Below are 20,863 nucleotides of genomic sequence, written 5' to 3' on the forward strand. Positions count from 1 at the left end.
TGCGCAGTCTACCTTCAGGGTTTCCTCCTTAGGGGTGCTTTCTGAGAGATACTGAGGCCTTTTCTGAAGAAAGCACCCTCTGAATTCTGACCAACTTTGGTGGTGTATTTTCTTACCAAATGGCTTTTGTGGAGGCTCTTTATACACATCTGCTAGCTGGAGAAATGAAGATGGTGGAACGCTGACACTTTCTTCTTTTTCTTCTTTCTAAGTTAAGAGAAATGGACCCGTGGAGACAGGTTCAGGGGGTGAGCCCGGGACGATCTGCCGCTGCCCACTGCTCCCCTGGGTGCAAGTCTTGTGGGGTCCCTTAGAGCTTAGGAGCAAGAGAGGGGCAAGGACTGTGTGTCTGGGGGCGGGGGAAGAGGAAGCGGAGGAGAAGGGGGAGGGAGAGGTGCGGGTGGGCCCCCAGAAGGGAGCGCGCCTCTGACGTCTTCTGAGCCCCACGTCTTCCCTTTCTCGGACAGACACACAAAAACCACCACACTAGGAGCTCCCACAAAGTGAAGAGATGCAAGGTACACGAGGTACACACTCAAGTCTAAGGCGTGTAAGCCCAGGGCTAAAAATCACAGTGCTTGTACCAGGAACAAGGAATATGGAGGCAAACCAAAGTCATAAAAAGGTGCTTTCCCTTCTTCTGTAGCCAAACGCGATGTCATCGCAGCCAAACAGCATTCAAGAAAGTCCAACCTATTTTAAGTGGGTTCAGGTGACAGATTATTGGCCCACAGTGAGACACAGACTGATGGGTAGCGGAGGAGAAAAAGTTCACTGTGCTGTGAACCACTGCTAATCTTGACTGATAAAACTAGAAGAGACATGCATCTCCACTTTCAAGTGTTTACTAGATGACATCACACTGTGGATTTCATCAAAGTGCTATGTGGATTATCTGGTAAATGTCACATAATAGTACTTGAGTACCTTAGATAAAGGCCTTGGAACACTATCAATGAATTCATACTGCAGAACAAATTTCCCAGATGAGTGCATAATCTTAACTCCACCCCCTTTTTCTTTGTAGAGTTTCAGGTATAATTCCAACACCATAAGTGACATTTGACTTGAATAGAATTATGGTTTTGTTTTAGAAAGTAATCAATCCTGTAATGTAAGACAGTTTCCATTATGCATACAAGAAAGTATCAGATTGAAGCTTTTGACTTAAGTTGGAAAAATAAATATCACAGCATCAATTCATCAGGGAAATGCACATCAAAACAATGAGATACCATTTCACACCCACTAGGATGCTACAATCAAAGAGACAGATAATAACAAGTGTTGGTGAGGACGTGGAGAAATTGGAACCCTCACACACTGCTGCTGGGAATGTAAAATGGCGCTGTCACTTTGGAAAACAGTCTGGCAGTTCCTAAAAAGGATAAACATAGAGTTACCATAGGACCCAGCAATTGCACTCCCAGACAAATACCACAAGAAATCAAAATGAAAACATATGCCCACTTGTACACGAATGTTGATAGCAGCATTACTCTCAACAGCCAAAAGAAGACACAACTCAACGACCATCAGCTAACGAATGAATAAATAAAACGTAGTAGAACCACATGATGGAATATTGTTTAGCACTAAAAAGAATGAAGTTCTGATACATGCTACAACATAGATGAATCTTGAAAGCATGACGCTAAGTGAAAGAAGCCAGTCACAAAAGGCTGCATATGCGCATTTATAAGAAATGTCCAGAACAGGCAAATCTATAGAGATAGAAAGTAGATTAGTGGTTGTCTAGAGCTGGGGGGTGGGGGGCTCTTTGGAGTAAAATGGAAAGGGAATACTAACGGACATAGGCTTTCTTTTTGAAAATAGGGAATTTGGGAATATACTAAAAACCACCTCATTGTACAGTTTAAGTGGGTCAATTGTGAATTATATCTCTTAGCTGTTATAAAAAGGCATATTAGCACATCAGCTAGAAAGAAATATGGTCGACCAACACCAGCAAGATTTGTTTCTTTAAGGATTCTAATGCCACTGTCTCTCACAACACCTGGTGAGTCACCTATCAGCTAAGAGGTCAGCACCTAAAGAATGGCTTTCAAAAGTTTTAGCGACCTCACTAATGTTTAAGGCAATCCTGCTACTTCTATTAGTCAGTATTGTTGAGGATTAAGGTTTTCTCCTGTTTGTATTATTACATTCATCAGCATGGACCTTTCCACATAGTAGTAGATGCTCAGTTATCAATGAATTCAATATATTTCAAATATATTTAAAAAAATAACCAACTGGGATCCACAAATAAAAATCAAACCAAAAATCAAACCAAGACTCTTTTGCTGTGTTAGAGGAAAGCTGATTAGAACAATCACAGCGATTTACCAAACTAAATCCGGGGCATCTGACATGCAGCTCAGTCCCTCAAATATTAAAAGCCCTGGTCATAACCATACAAGTCATGCCCTTCAACTGCCTGGTGTGCATCTCCCTTGATAAAATCTGAAACTTCCTGGACAGGGGTTACTTCCAAAGTGCACGAACAGAATAGACACTCTGCTTCTCTGATATTAATGTCAGGAAATCCCAGGCAGTCTATTGTGGTTTCTGTTGTTTGCTTTGCTTTTTCCTATATTGCAGCTGGATGTTCAAGAGGATGAGCTTTGTAGCCAGTCAGCCTGGGTTTAAATTCGAGCTCTGCTACTTATTACTGCCATTTAACGTTGGTGCAAGTTACTTGACATCTGCATACCTCAGCTGCACCGTTTGTAACATGAGAACAACAGACACGGGCATGGGATTTCTGTGGAACACAGATTACCTAGAAGGGTGCCTGGAACACAGCACGTGCCCAACTGTGTAAGCTAGCACTGGAGTAGAACTTAAATGTGCAGAATCTCGGAAAGAGAACTCGGGCACAGCTATCATTACCACAGAGAGGAACATATGGTGTTGGATACAAGCCGGGCCCACTGGGGCAGGTCAAAGTCAAACTATGGAATTACACTCTTCTCTAAATTCCTGGTTGGGAAATGCTATTCCGGACTAAAGGTGGTGTTTCTGTTTGTTTTATTTTTTGTAAAAAATAGCTTGTGTGAATTCTCTCAACAAAATTCTTTTGACAATACAAAGTCCCCCTTCTCTCCTCTCCCTCTCTCTCTCCTTTCTAAAATGAATAAAACAAACAAACAAAAAAAGGCCTGACCTGTGGTGGCGCAGTAGATAAAGCATCGACCTGGAAATGCTGAGGTCGCCAGTTCGAAACCCTGAGCTTGCCTAGTCAAGGCACATATGGGAGTTGATGCTTCCTGCTCCTCCCCCCTTCTCTCCTCTCCCTCTCTCTCTCCTTTCTAAAATGAATAATAATAATAATAAAAAAAACAAAAACAAACAGACAATACAAAGTGCTTTTGGCACTATTTCCCTTTCCATACCTTCTCCAATCTACATATTGCTAGTGTGGCAGACACAGAATATTCACCAATATTAACATTCTCCTCTTCCACCTGGGTTGCTAACTATCCACTTTTCTAGCTTTCCCTGTAGGTAGGTGTGGTACACATGACTCAGTCCTGGCCAATCAAGTGTGAGTGGAAGTGATGTGCATTCCTGGTCTGAACCTGGCCCAACCTCACTCTTTCCCCATGGACCAGCTTGGACGGAGGGGACTCAGGAGGGCAGAGCCACAAGATGGAAGGAGCCTGGTCCTTGCATAGCTCTGGGTCAGACTGCCCCGGCTCTCTCAATCTGCACTGAACTTTACAGAGGGAAAAATACGTAGTAATAAGCCACTGGGGTTCTGCAGTTGTTTATACAGAAGCAGTGTTAGTTCCTCTAATGAACACAGCTAGGTAAAGCTTTGTTAATTACTGTTTAGCGGATCGGGCTTGCTTCCAGTGTAGTTCTTTCTCTGGCAGATACTGGCGACAAGTATGCTGATAAGACTTATTTCACAGACCCCTTCTGCTCAGTGTTTTCTGCCATCACCACAATCACGGGATGCAATCTTTCAGTCATCCCCACAAACACCCAGCTGGATCATCTGATCTTGCCCAAGTCCTCCTGAAAGGACATGTCTGTTGCATTGTGTTATTTGTAATCTGAATACAGATCTCTTTGCGGAGTGGGCCAAAGTATATCTCTTCGTGTGCACTTAATTAATCATTCACCATCTCAGGGAATTTTTATAATTGCATCAAGCTCCGAATAGTTGACCAATTTAAAACTGTCATGTAAAAATTAAAAGCCCTCAGCAAACACTGATGACATTTATTTATAATTTTTGTATAGTTCTTTATGAGCAATCTTTGAGTAACCCATGTATTTAATGTATACACATTTTTAAAATTAAAAAGTTACAAATGCAAGGAAATGTAAATGAAATAGTTTATGATTACTGTCTCCAGCCAAAGTCCGTACAGCTATGCTGGGTTTTAACACCACCAACAACCTTCTGAAAGTTTCTATTCTTGCTTGGTAACTCCTTCTTCCTCTCTCCCCTTCTTTCAGGGTCTTAGGGTTCACTACAAGTACAGTTTTTTGTTTGCTTGTTCGTTTATTACCTGATTTCATTGCCAGAATGTAATTCCCATGAAGGCAGCTCATACCTGTTTTTGTTCATCCAATAAATACTCACTGAGTGCCTACAGTCAGGCACTGTTCCCGGAACACCAGAATTCAACATAATTGAGATACGGTACCTGGCCTCAAGGTGCACAGTTCCATGGCAGAAACAGTCAAAAAGCCTGTGAATAACATATACTAGGATGAGTGCTACTACGAGTACTTATCCTTTCATGTTTCCTTGTTTCTTGGTAGTAGTAGGGCTTGTCTATCCATCTCATAATGGCCCATCCTATCTGAGAACTGCCTCTTGTTTTCATATGGGTTTCAAAGTGACAGTATTTGTTTCACATGGCTCTGTCCCCTTGACCACAGTCGCTTGGATTACAGTAGTAGACTTTTTTGACCTATGCCGTATCAACCAACTTCTCTCTTCTGAGAGGCTGGAATTGGAACCGAGATTCTAATTCAGTCTGAGCTCATTAGTCGAGTTGAAAGAGGATCTATAACCTAGAGAGCTGTGTGGTAGCTGTCCTCTGCCAGGTGGCCAGTGATACTGAGAAAGCTAGTCAGAGAGAGAAGAAAGAAGCAAGTCATGGGAAGAGGTAGAGATGAGAGAATTTATAGACTGAGGAAGACCTAAAGAGCCCACTTTACATTCCAGTTCTAGTCCCTTTTCCTATGAGACACCCCTACTTCTTTACAGCTGTTTGTTGTTATTGCTAAGCCCATCTTGTGTTAGTTTCTTCTGATTTTGACCATGTTTTAACTGAGAGATTTCTATTTAGTATGAAATATTAACAGATTCTATTTAATCTCATTCACCTTCATAGAATAAGGCATGGTTTACTACCAAAAAAAAAAATGTAGCCTTTTCTCTTATGTTATAAACAATGCCTCTGTTGGATTTGAATACTTAGGAATTCTAACAATGTTTCTCAGGTGCTCGCCTTGAAGCTTCCTATTCTCCTCACTGGTGACTTTTTAATGCAGCCCCATTTCCATTCAAAGGCAGAACATCAAAGCTCAAACATTCTTTAAACTCCTGTGAAAAACACTATCACATGTGTACTCCAGCTTCTGTGGCTAGTTAACATTCAGGGGAGAAAATAATTCTTCTTATGAACATCAATGGTGTATTTGTACTCATAAACAAAAAGGCTTTGATAATGAATGCTTTGATTTCAGCTCAGTAGTTGATCAGCTAGCCTGATTAACAACTGTTAACTGGCGACACCAGAATCTGAACACACCTAAAGGACATGGTTTAAGGTCCTATCAAGAAAAGAAACTTAAGCTTTATATTTGGGGGAGGGGGGTTGAGGGCAGGATATACTCTAGAGATTTCAATATTAGCACACCCACAAACATCTGCTACTTTTAAAGCGTGTTCTTTTCATTATTCATGAGATAGGCCAGGCACTGAATGTAAGGAGAGTAAGCTCTGTCCTAAATCAGCTCACAGTTCACTGGGAAAGACAGACAAGGAAACAAGAAACCATAATGCCCTCTGCTAGGTGCCACGCTAGAGATACCCGCATGGAGGAGAGGCATCTAATCCGTCCTGAGCTGGGCCTCTGAGCCGAGTCCAAGACTAAGCTGGAGGTCGGCAGCCTCAGAGCAGAGGCAGAGGCAGGTTTGCTAAGAGGAAGGAGCACGCGGCGCTCACGGACAAGGCAAAGACGCTCAGGGCGGGTCACATGTTAACCTGCAAGAGTCCTGGGGCAGCTGCACCAACAAGATGCTCTGCCAAATCGCCCGTATTTTCCACCAGAGCTGCGGTCCTCAGTGCTCCATGTGTTCTGATTACTCTAGAGAAAGACAGTGAGATTCAGCTCAACAACTATCATGGAGGATTTAGGAGGCTGTACGTACTGCTGTGGGTCCTGGGAGCACAAAGAAGAGTGAGCCTGGGAAACAGAACCTGTCCTGAAGACGCTCAGCCCAGCGGGAGGACAGAGACACGGTGTCTGGAGAGCGTTAAGTAAAACACACACGTGGAAGTAAAGGGGCAAAAAAGCCTGAAAAGAATCTTTAAGAGTAAATAAGAACACACTAGCCAGCTTAGCAACAATAGCAACAGCGAGAGAAGTGACTCAGGACCAGGGAGGAACAGAAAGACGACCACCAGGCAGAACACTATAAGAACTGTGGTGCCCGTTGGGACTGAACTGATGGGGGGGGGTGTCACTCTGTAAGTTACATGAAACATACACTATTGAATGTCAACTGTAATTGAAAAATAAAAGCAAATAATAAAAACAAAGGCAATGGCGAGGGAAAAGGGGCCAGGGCATGGGGAGAGAGCCCCGAGAAATATCTAGGAGCGAAATAACTGAACTGTGCTGACTGGGACGGAAGGAGGACGCCGGTCTGTCACCACCGACTGCAGGTTTGGGGTCCGAGTGGGTGACCCACCACCGAGGTGGGGACCGCAGAGAGCACGGCTGATTTGGGAGAAAGGAAGGTCATGCCGACGTTGAAGCTGCAGGGCCCCACATCCAAGTGGAAAGAGGAGAATTAAGGACAAGATGATGGCAGGGGTCTTGCTCAGCAGCACAAAGCAGGGGTGGGTTCGGAAGCCATGATCACAATTGAAATGACACAAGGGATGGTCCGTACGAAGGAGGGCAGCTGGCCAGAAGCAGAATCCTAAAAAAATCCTATTTTAGGTGTGGGCAGGGGATCAGAAAGGTCACAGAGGAGATGAAGGAGGGAGCAATGAGTTTCTAGGAGGATTAAGTAAAAATAATTTTCAGTAAAGCAAAGAGACCCAGTTAGATAGGGACTGCAGGTTGCTGGAGGCATTTCCCAGAGAGGTGTCACTGGATTGCTGGCGAGACCAGGTTGCCCTGGGGCCGGAGGGATGGGGGAGAGGAAGTGGTCCCTGGGTATTCAGACCAGTCTTAAGGAGCTTGAGAAGGGGAAGCGAGAGAAAGGACATCTGCTAGATGCAAGACCTCCTCGGTCTCCCTCTCTCTCTCTCACTTATCAATCACTTGAAAGGGAAAGACAAAAAGACAGGAGTGGGTTTCCAGGCTGAGAGGAAAGGGGCAGGGATGGAGACTAATGGTGTCAGGAAGAAGACAAAGCTGAAGAAAAAGGTCTTGGAGGAAAAACCTGTCCTAATTACATACTCCAAGTGAACAAATGGCAGCTTTTATCTCTGAAGCAATTCATGTCTCAAGGCCCGGCATCTGTGCAAAGCAGCAGTAGCAGGCACGTAACCGACACAGGGCATGGAGCACAAATTCTGGACCCTATTCTCTGAGGCTTCTTACATGCTGGGTACAACCCTATAAAGGAGCACACAGGTGATGAGATGAGACAAGCTCACCCCCATCAGCGTCCCCGGCAGCCCTGGGAGAACACGGAATACACGGAATACACACGGAGAACACCTCCCAGCCCAGTGGATTACAGGCAATACACAAACCTGATTTTCTTAGGTAGCAAAGGAGTTACATCTGGGTTTCAGTCACAGCTTTGCTTGAAATTAACCATTGGCTTTGGGCAATTACTTTGCTCTCAGCCTCAGTTTCTTCATCTATACCAGGGGTAGTCAACCTTTTTATACCTACCGCCCACTTTTGTATCTCTGTTAGTAGTAAAATTTTCTAACCGCCCACTGGTTCCACAGTAATGGTGATTTATAAAGTAGGAAAGTAACTTTACTTTATAAAATTTATAAAGCAGAGTTACAGCAAGTTAAAGCATATAATAATAATTACTTACCAAGTACTTTCTGTCGGATTTTCACTGAGTTTGGCAGAATGAATCTTAATAAACAACTTACTATAGTTAAATATATCTTTTTATTTATACTTCGGTTGCTCCGCTACTGCCCACCATAAAAGCTGGAACGCCTACTAGTGGGCGGTAGGGACCAGGTTGACTACCACTGATCTATACAATGGAGGGAAGCGATGCTACAACCCAGATGGCAAAACATGTTCACAGGCATGGAAGTGCTTTGTAAAATACAATGCTCTATGCAAATATATGCTGTAGGTGCACATAAAAAGATGTTGTTTAATGTCTCGGAAAATTGGGCAAATCTGGAAGAGATTGCTCCTTGAACAGTTTTTGCTGTTACCATTGTGAAGACATATCAACACAAAGGAAAGTGTTAAAGCAAAGACCGTCAGCTTTCACTGATGATTAACTCCTTTCAATTTTGCGGTGGACTTGTGAGCCTAAGGAGCCAGGGATGAGTACAAATTAGTTACCCAGGCACTGGGGGATGGGGCAACAAGCTCGGCCAGTGGCACAGTCCCTGGGGGGACTGTGCACAACAGGCAATGGAGACTGTGCAAATAAGAGTCCAACGTACAACCTAATAGTTAAGAACTCCATTTGCAGTTAAGGCAAACCTGAGCCCCTTGCTGGGGAGCTCGGCTGGGCACAGCACTGTCCTGACACGCTGAGTTGCTAGTTCAATCCTTGGTCAGGGCACATATCAGAATCAACCGATGACAGCATGAATAAGTGAAGCAACTCATGATATTTCTGTCTCTGTCTTTTCCTCTCTCTCTAAAAAGCAATTAAAAAAAAAAGACAAACCTGAGTTTGAGTCCTGACTCAGTCACCACTAGTCATGACCCTTTGAGCAATTCAATGCCAATGAGCTTTAGTTTTCTCATCTGTAAACTAGGGTAACAACCTCAAACCTTAGAATGCTGTCATGTTTAAACACAACAATGCGGTATGTGTGTGTGTGCATGTGTGTGAAATTCCTGGCATACTGTAAGTGCTCAGAAAAAGGAGCTATTATATTCGGGCTTCTGCTATAGGCTTCACAGAACCTTGTATCATTTTTCCATATAGCTGTTACTTATTGACACTAAGAGCTTTTTAGGTGCACTGTTATCTAAACATACATGTTTGAAGAATAAAATCTATTATGTCACTTAAACTTCAAAACTCTGTCAGAGTAAAAATTGTATCTATTTTTTTTTTCTGAAGTTGGAAACGGGAGGCAGTCAGACAGACTCCCGCATCCACCCGGCATGCCCACCAGGGCGCGATGCTCTGCCCATCTGGGGTGTTGCTCTGTTGCAACCAGAGCCATTCTAGCACCTGAGGCAGAGGCCACAGAGCCATCCTCAGCTCCCGGGCCAACCCTGCTCCAATGGAGCCTTGGCTGCAGGAAGGAAAGAGAGAGACAAAGAGGAAGGAGAGGGGGAGGGGTGGAGAAGCAGATGGGCACTTCTCCTGTGTGCCCTGGCCAGGAATCGAACCCGGGACTCCTGCACGCCAGGCCGACGCTCTACCACTGAGCCAACAGGCCAGGGCCAAATTGTATCTATTTTTATCTGGATCCCTGGGGTATAATAAAGTACATGGCACTGAGCAGGTACTTAAAAAAGAAAAAAGAAAGGGAGGGAGAGAAAAAAAGAGGGAAGGAGGGATGGATGTCGAAATCTGCTAACTCAGGCGATAGGAAATTCAAGATAGAAAAATGGAAAGAAGGCATCCCTGAGCTAGTGAATGTGATGAGGATATCCTTGCAAAAAGCCACCTTCTTGTGCGATGTGACTTATTTTTTACTCCTCTACACTCTGAAATCACCTTTCTCTCCATTTGGCAAGTGGGAAGGGAGCGTTATATATCGTTTGTTAACAAAAATTGCCCAAGGTAAATATTTGTTGCTTTCCAGAGCAAACTAGGCACTGGAATCATTTAAGTTTGAGGTGATTTTCCTAAATGTGTTCCACTGACACTTTGACACGTACAGCATGGAAGTATGCTTGACTCAGTTCAGCTATATTTAGAATCTTTTTCACAATGCATCACTCAAGCAGATGTGGGGACAGCTGTCGCTATTCTTTCCTAGAATCTCACCGAGAGGAAGATTTTAGTAAGATTTTTAAAAATAAATCACACAGGTGTTGTCTTGGAGGCAATTAGTGCATTAGCTATAAAAAGAACATGTACAAATTAGCACCCTTTCCACGAGATCCAAGATGGGAACAGGGTTTTCACTGCTGTGATCAATCTATTTTCATTTGGTTTTATTAAGTCATTTTCCCCCACAAAACAAGTAAATAAAGTTCTCCCTGGACTGTGGCACTACATTTTTGCTGCTGTTGTTGTTGTTAGTAGTTATTCTAGTATGATCACAGGATAAAGCGATGCCCAAAAGGCCTTTCCTTAGATTCAGATTCAAGTAATGTTGCCTGATCCAGGGTAGAAACTCTGTAAAATGTTTCCAAATCCACGACGTCATTTCCCCCAAGAGATTTAAAGGTAACTGAAGCAAACTTGAATGATAGGCCTCCAAAAATGTGACAAGTCAGAGACGGCTGAGAATCCCAGAAACAACCGAAGCTAAGTATCTAGGGGCGGCACGAAGATCATGGTTCGACAGTCCTGTATGGGGGCGAAAACTCTCCAGCTCCGCTTCCTCTGCTCGAAACAAGGACCGATGGCTCCCAGCCGCCTCGGCTGCCGTCGCTCACACCATGGCACGGCTGACCGCCGCAGCTCAGCACCTGCGTGTCATGCTGGATTCTTAGCCAGTTTGGACTCCTTGAACAAAAGTTGACAAGGAGCAGTGAGAGGTGAGAAAATATCCTACATTTAGGGGGTATATTTTTAACAAAGGAGGAGGACCCAAAAGTAAAATTTTTACTTTAGTGAGTTTGAAGCCAGTAACATTCCAGTGTTGTATTGTGGATCAGGGCGCCTGCGTTGAAACTGAGAGAGGGGCAAGCTCGGCCGAATCAAGGCCCCATGTTGGGTTCTCCTGCAGTCTCCACGTTGACAGTGCTGTGTCTCGAAAGCCACGGGCCCTCCCCACCAGTAAGCAGTACTTTCATATTGTCCTATCTTACTGATATTCACAGAGGTTAATTAAGCAATTTCCTGCTGGTCACAGCTACTAAGAGAATTAGAAGGGGTGCCTAAACCCAGTTCTCTTGATTCCAAGTTCAGCCCTTTAAAACGACAGAAGCAGCGGTGGTTAATAATTGCTATGGGTTTACTGAGTCAGGCACGATGCCAACAGCTCTATATAGGAGGTTGTCTCATTTCATCACCCGAATAACTCAAGGATGCAGCTATTATTAGTATTCCCATTTACAGATGTGGAACGTGAGACCAGAGGGGTTACTCAATATGTCCAAGGTCAGACACCTGTTAAGAAGCACCATCAGGATTCTAAATCAGGCAGTCTGCTTTAAGACTTGCTAGACAACAATTATGCTAGATGGCCTTCTTACAATAGCATAGCATAACTATGATGGAAACCATCACAGTTTCCATCCACAGTTTAGGTGACAGTATTTTCAGGAAGAGCCCAGGGCTGCCTAATACGGCTCTACACTGGAGCTCCAAGTCAAGTGCAGCACAGGCCACCGGTGTAGGGCACGCTGCTCATGCACAATGCAGACACCGAGGGCGCAGCTGTACTGCACAGCCCTGTGCCCAAGCACAGTGAGGTACACACAGCGCACAGCAGTTGTGTGCTGAACGGAACTCAGTGGGAATGACGGGGTCTGCACTGAGGTGGGCTGAGGTACTGATTTTCTCAGGGTTACACCTTTGTGTTACAACTAGGCAACAAAGCCGGAAATCAAAAGTATAAGTTGTGACTCTTAAAATCAAGGGAACCAGTGGGGTGGAGGTAAACATACATCCACCAACCACTTGTAGCCTGCAGACAGTTTTTGCTCCACTCCACATGGCTCTTACATTTTCAACCAATAGCCAGTACGGGGGGGTCCTAAGGTTACGACATTGTTCTGTTCCTAAGACAGTGATGTAACCTGAATTTTGGTGTAAATTGAAACACACCCTAGTCTAAGTCACTTACCTATTCTAACACAGTTGTAAAATCATAATCTAGAACATGAAAACACAACTAAGCACAGAAAAATTAAAAGGACATAAATATACTGTACTGCACACTGTACTGTGTATTCTTCCACTGCGTGCAACCAAACGAGTCTGTAAGTACCACGCAGTCTGTAAGTACCACAGTCTGTAAGTACCACGCAGCCTGTAAGTACCATGGTCTGTAAGTACCATGAAGTCTGTAAGTACCACGGTCTGTAAGTACCATGCAGTCTGTAAGTACCATAACCTATAAGTACCACGCAGTCTATAAGTACCATGTTGTCTGTAAGTATGATGCTAACGACATAAGCAGGAGCACTCATGTCTCAATTTTTTAAAGTTTTTATAGGAGTGAGCATCATAAACTCAAAATGTCGTATGTCGAGACTGTTGTAACCCGAGGACCCCCTGTATATAAAAATGAAGACATTTCATTGAAAAAGCCAAAGTTTCCATTTCTCTAAGGAAAACTAGAAGATGCGGTACCAGACAGGCACCTGCTCTCCAGCACAACGATTTTGGCTGAACCAGTTTTGCCCACTTCCTTTCCTCCGTGGCCCCTGCAGGGCTGAGTTTGCAAGCTGCAAGCTAGCGAGCAGGGGGAAGCTATGCGAACGAGGACCAGAGCCTTCTAAGACCCCTGACTCCCCATCTCAGCGCGTCCAACGGTGAACCTGACAGCCTGCTATGCAGGACACCGACATCTCAGTCTTCCAGCAGTGAAGCTTTCTTTTTTTGCCTCGGGTGACAAAATGAACCGACAGCTCGCTCTCAACACTGCTTAGCAGTCTCAGAATCTAGGCTCCAGCATTACAGCACCACCACAAGAATGCCCCAGGGGGCCATGACCTCTTCCCTGGCTCCGGGTCCAATGACCCGGGCTGCTGGTTGTAGTGCTCTGTATGCTTTGGGCAAATGGCTAACTGGATCTCACCCACATGTTTTAAGGAAAAAAGGCTGTCATTCGCAAAAAATCCCTCAATCTTTTGTAAAGCCATCCTAATCTGTTTATAATTGTCACAGGAGTTGTAGGCAAAAAGTTGACATCTGCATTCATGGACCCCTTCTGGGCAGGTGGGCAGGACTTTCTTCCTGAGAGTTCTGTGGTTGGGGCAGCTGTGCTTCTACTCGGGGACGGGAGGTCTGCGGGGAGGCAAGCATCCATTTGAGAAAATCTTAAATTACTAAATTAAGTAGGTTTATTCAACCCAGATATGGCTCCAGATGAATGACACCAGTATAAAACAGATTTCCCTTACTAAATTTTGGATTTTATAGCATAATAAAAATATTTCTTCAATTAGTCAGTGAATTGCTATTGAAGTTTCTCTTCCTTAAATAAAAAATCTATACACATTTAACGGCTTTCTCCTGTCTGGGTCCCAGACAAAAACTAAAAAACATATAAGGGATCAAAGGCATTGCTAGAATTACACATTTGGTATCATTTTATATTATTTCAGCTAGACTTCAAATAGAGATTTTTTTTTTAAAAAAAATGAAGTTAATAGGCTCATTTCTGAACAGGATTTATTTTATTTTAGTACTATGTATGATGATAGGGAGTATGCAGTTTCTTTTACTGTTAATAAAACTCCTGCTTGTTAGAAAGTCTGCAGTCAAATCAGCTTTATTGCTTCAAATAAGCAGTTTGCACACAGAACAATAAAACTGTTTAATGAAAGGCCATAATAGGCTGAGCAGATGTTGCAATCATAGAACATTTTAGGTAAATGGTTTTAAAAGGACATTTCATCAGTTTAGAAATAGCCTAGGAAAACCAAATTCAGTTGCTGAATCTCTGCAGGCTCTCTCTGAGGGAATATTTGGGCCTGTTTATCTCCCGTAGGAACACAAGACGAAGTTTACAATGAACCAGTTTCCAGCAAAGGTGGCTGTAGGGAGTGTCGCTCTTTAACTAGGTCACATTACCCATGTTCCTGCTTTGGGTTGCTAATAAAGACACCGTGATGTGTTCTTCAAAAAAGTCACCTTTACCATTTGCTGACAGCTTTTGGGGTGTTAAAGAAAACCGTTGTTGTGGATAAAGCGATGACCTGGAACGCTGAGATCTCCGGTTCAAAACCCTGCACTTGTCTGGTCAAGGCACATATGGGAGTTGATGCTTCCTGCTCCTCCCCCCTTTCTCTCTCTCTCTCCTCTCTAAAATGAATAAAAATAAAAAATAAATAAAAAAACACCCGTTTTCTTAGCAAAGAGTCCTTCAGCATTAACTCAACAACCACGACATGAGGTCAGAAGGATGGTGTGTGCCCTCGAGGAGCTTGGACTCCATCAAGAAAACAACGAAGGACAAAATACATGCTCATTGACATATAGTTCAAGCCACTTCTGCTCACTGGTGGACAGTGCAACAGACTGCACTGCGTTCATGACATTTTTCTGCTAATCAACAATGCCACCTTCAGAAGGACGAACTTTTTAAGGCTGAAAAAGGGTGTTAACAATTTTAAAATGTCACATAACGAAACCTAACTACAGAGAAGGCCAGCAAACACGCCAAGAAGCTGCTGTTTTAAACGTGCATGCTTCCTTCTTAACAATAAAGCTGGATGGTGTACCTGATTATTTTAATAAATGATACGTTATAACTTAAATCTGCTTAGTGTTTCAACTCTTAGTTTCAAAAAAAAAGAGAAAAATTAAAGTAGCAATCTTCTCAGCTTAATGCATCAGAAAGATGCCTTATGACCAGTAAGTGAAATGCCCTCACCATAAATATGTTGTAAACAAGTTTAAGCAGACTTAATTACTCCAGTCTGATTTGATTCTAATTAGTAATCTGACTTAACACAATGCTTGTATCATAACACACTCCGTTACAAATTTATCTGTGAAATAAGTTTTAGCATGGTCATCACCATCCTTAAATAACGAGGCCATGTTTCCCCGAGGAAGCTACTCTTCCGACAGTGGCACAGAAAACGTTAACGTCCCCGGCTGCCACAGATCAACCATTTGCTAAACATATGGGGGTAAAAAACAGCCCGGATATATCTTATGCTCCATCTGTGCTAACTGCCTGGGGCTCCCGTGGCTCTCTCGGCTCCCAGGTGCACCCAACCACATCTATCAAAATATTTACCCCCAAAATAGCTTTGTAATAAGAGTGGAATGTCATTTTTGATGATCTCTTTTGAAAAATACCTCCATATTTAAACTGGCAAGGCTAAACTTTTGGAGATAGTAGATCACATGAATCCACTTATTAAAAAAAAAGCTGCCCCACCCCCTCAATTCCCTCTCCCTCTGCAGTGGTTCTGGTTGATTGATACCCTCTGATCACTCTACAAATGCACAGGGTACTATATGCTTTACATTTCCACCTCTGACTGTGGTTCTGACCTCTTGCCGACTGCCTCCATCCCCACCCCATCCTGGTTCTCAGTTTGAGTTGAACTTGCTAGATGGTTAGTAGGGGGACAATATTAGGCATGAACCTTTAGTAGCAACCACACACCAACATTACACACAGCTAGTAAAAGCTATGAAGGTCGCTGGCAGTTTTTGAACAGGTTAAAGCTAATATTCGCTTCTGGGACTGCAATTTAAATTACAGGGTGAAAAACAAAAGAACAAAGAACATACAAGGGAGGGGGAACCTTCGGTTTGAGGCAAAAGCATCCCAAAACTCTACCTCGTAATTATTCAATACTCATGGCGAAGTAAACGCCTCCACCAAACTGTCCACGTGGTCACTGCGTAACCAGCTCCTACAACAGTGGTTCGGCACTCTGTCACCCCGAATGTGACAGGGGTCAGTTCGGGCGAGCTGGCAAAGCAAACAGTGTGAGCGCTCCCGGGGCTGCCACGGCACCCCTCTGCTTCATTTGCTCCAGCATCCTGCCCTCAGGGCTTCCGTGTCACCCCCAACTTCCTACCCTGGGAAGGAACCAGACAGGGCAGGGCAGAGCGTAGGAGGCCCTAATGGGACCACCGGAGGGCCCCAAAGATGCCTTAATATCGGCAGCAATGTGTGCGCCCCTTCTGCGTACGTGGGGAGAATTCCCTTAACTTTCTTCTTATCAGTTAAATTAAATTTAAAAAAAGACAGCGACATATCCATGCTTCCTCCCCTCCATAACAACAGAGACCACGATCGTTTAATTACAATCAGTTAAAATGGCATTGTGGCCACGCAACTTATTTTTAAGATCTCTAGTAGGCTTCTTTTCGGGAGGGCCCCTCTCCAACGTCACATCAAACATGTTAAAAGCTGTATTCAGAACCCACATTAAGAATCATTTTATGGCCACCACATTTTTGAAAGAATTTTTGTATTTTTGTTTTTGAACTTGTTTGGCTCCCGGTTACTCATTATAATTTGTAGTTTGCTATGATGTCTCAGTAATCATTGCTAAATTTAACATTTAATGAAGATGACAAAATATTTGGTTTTGTATTTGTTTGCTTAACATTTATTTTTGATCCTGCATTTCTCTGTGTTTTGGAGCCAATAATTTTTCTTTTGAGATCAACATTTTGGAGGTTCTTGAAAAGTACAATGTGCTTCAGTCATTGGGTCCCTGGTGCCTGATGAGGACCACGATGGCCCTGTCACAGCCAGAGAGAGGCCATCAGAGAAGCGACGGCTTCCTCGGGAGCTGGCAGGAAAGGCCTAGGGAACGCACAGAGGGGGGGAGCGAGGGCAGCCCAGGGGGAGGGAGAGGAGGCTGGCGGAACCCATGTCACCGAGACCCGCGCTCAGGAGAACAGACAGGACATCTGACCATTCAACAACCACTTTGTCCAACAGGGGACACAGACGAAGAGGGCACTTTCCCTCCCCCAGGGTGTTCATAACCTAGTAGGGGAAACAGGACTTCCTCTAGGAGGAAGAGTGTAAAAACTATTGTCAGAAAGACCTTGGGTACCATCAAAACATACAGCTGCCACAGGGCCACCAAACTCTACAACTCTGGGGGGCGTCACTTACACAGTCATCTATGAGGATGGTACCCCGAGTAGTGCAGTGCCATCCATGGTCATGGCTGAAGGGATAATAATGGGCTTTCTAGAAGAGACGTCATCTGAGCAAGTCTGTGAAAGACGGGTCAGTCCTGCCATTTAAAGGCAGGGAAACCTCTGTGAGCTTCCACATGCTCATCTGTAACAGGAACAACACTGACTACTCTGGGTTACGAGAAGGAAACGAAAGGACACAGGCTCAGTGTGCTCCCTGGGCCAAGTCCATCTGTCCTTCTCCTGTTATAGAAATGCTCAGAGCCTCTACCTTGTGTCAGATACTCTATTGGCCGCTGTAGATTCACTAAGGAACAATACACTCGGGTTTGCCTTCATGACACAATAAAATGAGAAGATTCGATGGTTAATTAATTATTCCATAGACAGTGATAGGAAGACAGTGGGCCAAGTAGAATTAGTGTTAGCAAAAGCCAAGAAAAGGTGTGTCCAGAAAAGAGTTGTCCAGCTTTTTGGGAAGAAGGCTTTAGGTGTTACTCATATTTACTGTTAGAGTGGTAGTGCTCACAGGGAACAATGGGAAAGCTGCTCAGTCACAGACAGGGGCTAGAGCAGAGGGGCAAACAGGGTTTTCTCCGATCTCCGTTCTCATCAATGGGCTATGGCTTTCCGAAAGACTGAATTGAGAATGAACTCACACTGTTTGTCAGTGTTGGCCCTGGGCACTGAAGGGCTGGGGGGAGGGGGGGAGTGAGGCGTGAGTAATGGGTTGAGCATTCTTTGTCTAAATGACACTGAGCAGCCTGCCTTTGTAGAAAGTGAGTCGGGAAGAATCTGTCGTTCCTTCAGCAGAGACCTAGAGCACTAGCGCAGAACAGAAATCCAGAGGGGAGGCAGCCCTCTGGCTGACGGGTGCACAGCACATGGCCAGCAGATCAAAGGAACAGAGGCTGGTGCTGACTGCTCTGATGAAATGGCTTAGCTCAGAACTCATGTTGGGCTGAGTCACCACACTGAAGCCAATGAAGTGGAAAAAGTGAGAGGCTGGATTTTGGAGGCAGAGAGTCCGGTGTTCAAATTCCAGCTCTTTCAATTACTAGTTTCATGTGCCACTGAATCTTTCTGAACCTTAGTGTCTCTTGGGGAAAAAAATGTGTGTGTGTGTGGGGGAAATGTGGATATTAATATTCATCTCATTGAGTTGTGGGCATGACGAAAACCATTGCATAGCACCTAAAACACAATGGGTATCCAATACATAGCACTGTCCCTCCTGCTTTCCTGAAATAACTGAGAATCCATACACAGACCATTTGGTAGGCCTACAGAATGGAGTATGAAATCTGAGGAGTTCAAGGGTACATGCCCAGTGTGGCTGGACCTGGCAGCAAAAGAGAAACACAAATGGTGGGAGCTTAGGGGTCAGGGGATGCCGAGAGGGGGACGAGTCGCTGGTTGGCTGGTGGCCCACAGACACGGCCTTAGATGCTGGGTACCACGGGAGAGGCGACCGGTACTCTGCTGGTGGAGTTCATAGCTCATGGGGGAGATCATTTTCAACCAATTTTAATGTATGATGAAAAGTGGGTTCCAAAATTAGGTACAGATGACATGGGGGAGTTAGGCAACAGGGGACAGGATGGAAGAGAAACTGGGGAACATTTCACAGAAGCTGTGATGAGAGCTGCAGCAAAGGACATCAATTTTTTTTTCTAAATGGATCGAAAGAAAAGACATTATTCTATGAAGAAGGAAGAATTACGTGGAAGAGAAGACAGGTAGGAAGAGTTTTAGGGGCCTTTTCAGCTGAGGATAAAAGCGGAAATGGGGAAGATGGGAAAAAAGAATGAGTCAAGTGCTGAAGCTACCTAGGGTAACCTATTATTCTATTGTTGTTATTTTTTAATTATCTTCAGATTAGCCAAAAAAAAAAAAAAAATTGAGACCAATCAAGAACAAACGAATCTTTATCATGAGAATTCTAACCTTAGTCAGTGAAACGAAAGATGCATGCATCCCACGTGGAAGTCAATCTAATTAAGCAAATTCTGCATAAATATGCATAGAGATGAAAATATGACAGCTCTAAAGAGTTGCCTAACTAAAAAAAAAGAGCTTGACACACAACTCAGAAAGCAACTAGCTTTTAAAAGCCTTTAAAAAATTGAGTGAACTATCAATAAAATTAAAATCACTACATTGACAAGAATGAAAATAAAATGAATACAAGAAAACTGTCACTAAATTTTTAAAAATCTTGTTTTGATAATTTACTTTAGACCTCCTCTATTTTTTCATCAATAAGTCAAAACTTGGCCCTGGCTGGTTGGCTCAGTGGTAGAGCGTCGGCCTGATCTGCGGGAGTCCCGGGTTCGATTCCCGACCAGGGCACATAGGAGAAGCGCCTATCTGCTTCTCCACCCCTCCCCCTCTCCTTCCTCTCTCTCTCTCTCTTCCCCTCCCCCAGCCGAGGCTCCATTGGAGCAAAGATGGCCCGGGCGCTGGGGATGGCTCCTCGGCCTCTGCCCCAGGCGCTAGAATGGCTCTGGTCACAACAGAGCAATGCCCCAGATGGGCAGAGCATCGCCCCCTGTGGGCGTGCCGGGTGGATCCCGGTCGGGTGCATGCGGGAGTCTGTCTGACTGCCTCCCCGTTTCCCGCTTCTGGAAAATGAAAAGAAAAAAAAAAAGTAAAAACTTTTTGTTTCATTTTCTTTATTTGTCTTGTCTGAAATCTTGAATGTGCAAAGCTCTCCTTTGCATGTAGGAGCTCCAATCTGTCAAACAGTATGGGATTGAGCTTCCCCTGTATAATGGAGGGGAGTGGGGAGTGGGGTGCAGGGCAAGTGTGCCTTTTTTTTGAGGGAGAGAGATGAAAAGTATCAACTCATAGTTATGGCACTTTAGTTGTTCACTGATTGCTTCTCATATGTGCCTTTACGGGGAAGGGGCTCCAGCCTAATCAGTGACCCCTTGCTCAAGCCAGCGACCATGGGGTCATGTCGACAATCCCGTGACCCCATGGTTCCCACCGGCTCAAGCCGGTGACCCCGCATTGACGTTGGGAACCTTGAGATTTCGAACCTGGGATCTCAGTGTCCCAGGCCAACTCTCTATCCACTGTGCCACCACCAGTCAGGCCAGATATGCCTTTCTTAAACACAGCTTGAGAGCCCTTGTCTCAAGAGCTCTGGAAGCCCTCTGAGAATGACATCATCATGGAGGTGAGTCACCAGCAGTACATTCCACCTTGCCCCAGGAGAGGCACCTGAACACAGTATGAGTTATGCTGAACAGCGAGGAAGAGGCGCATGGTAGGGTGCTGCAGAAGACCTGGGAACCTGACTAGTTCCGGGTCCCATCGGGAGTCATGTTCTCCCGAATCCCATTCATGAGACCTCTGGATTCTGACACAGAAGACAGCAACCACTCTCCCAGGTACAGAAGCTCAGTCATGGCGGGGTACCAGCTGACCCCCGCCTGCATTCCGAGCTGGTGCGGGGCCAGGACTAAGAAACTGATATCCAATTCGCCCTTCCTGTCTGAGCCCACTC

General features: G+C 44.5%; 1 protein-coding gene and 1 non-coding gene across 3 annotated transcripts in view; one reads left to right on the forward strand and one right to left on the reverse strand.

Moving 5' to 3' along the window:
- NSMCE2 (NSE2 (MMS21) homolog, SMC5-SMC6 complex SUMO ligase) overlaps positions 1-20,863 on the reverse strand; it is a 239,793-nt gene that overhangs the window by 53,069 nt on the left and 165,861 nt on the right. The window lies entirely within an intron of this gene.
- Positions 19,626-19,701, forward strand: TRNAI-GAU (transfer RNA isoleucine (anticodon GAU)). Its single transcript has one exon. It is a non-coding gene; the product is annotated as a tRNA-Ile (tRNA).

Source organism: Saccopteryx bilineata, chromosome 3 (genome assembly GCF_036850765.1).
Source record: "Saccopteryx bilineata isolate mSacBil1 chromosome 3, mSacBil1_pri_phased_curated, whole genome shotgun sequence".
In the NCBI taxonomy this organism is placed as follows: domain Eukaryota; kingdom Metazoa; phylum Chordata; class Mammalia; order Chiroptera; family Emballonuridae; genus Saccopteryx; species Saccopteryx bilineata.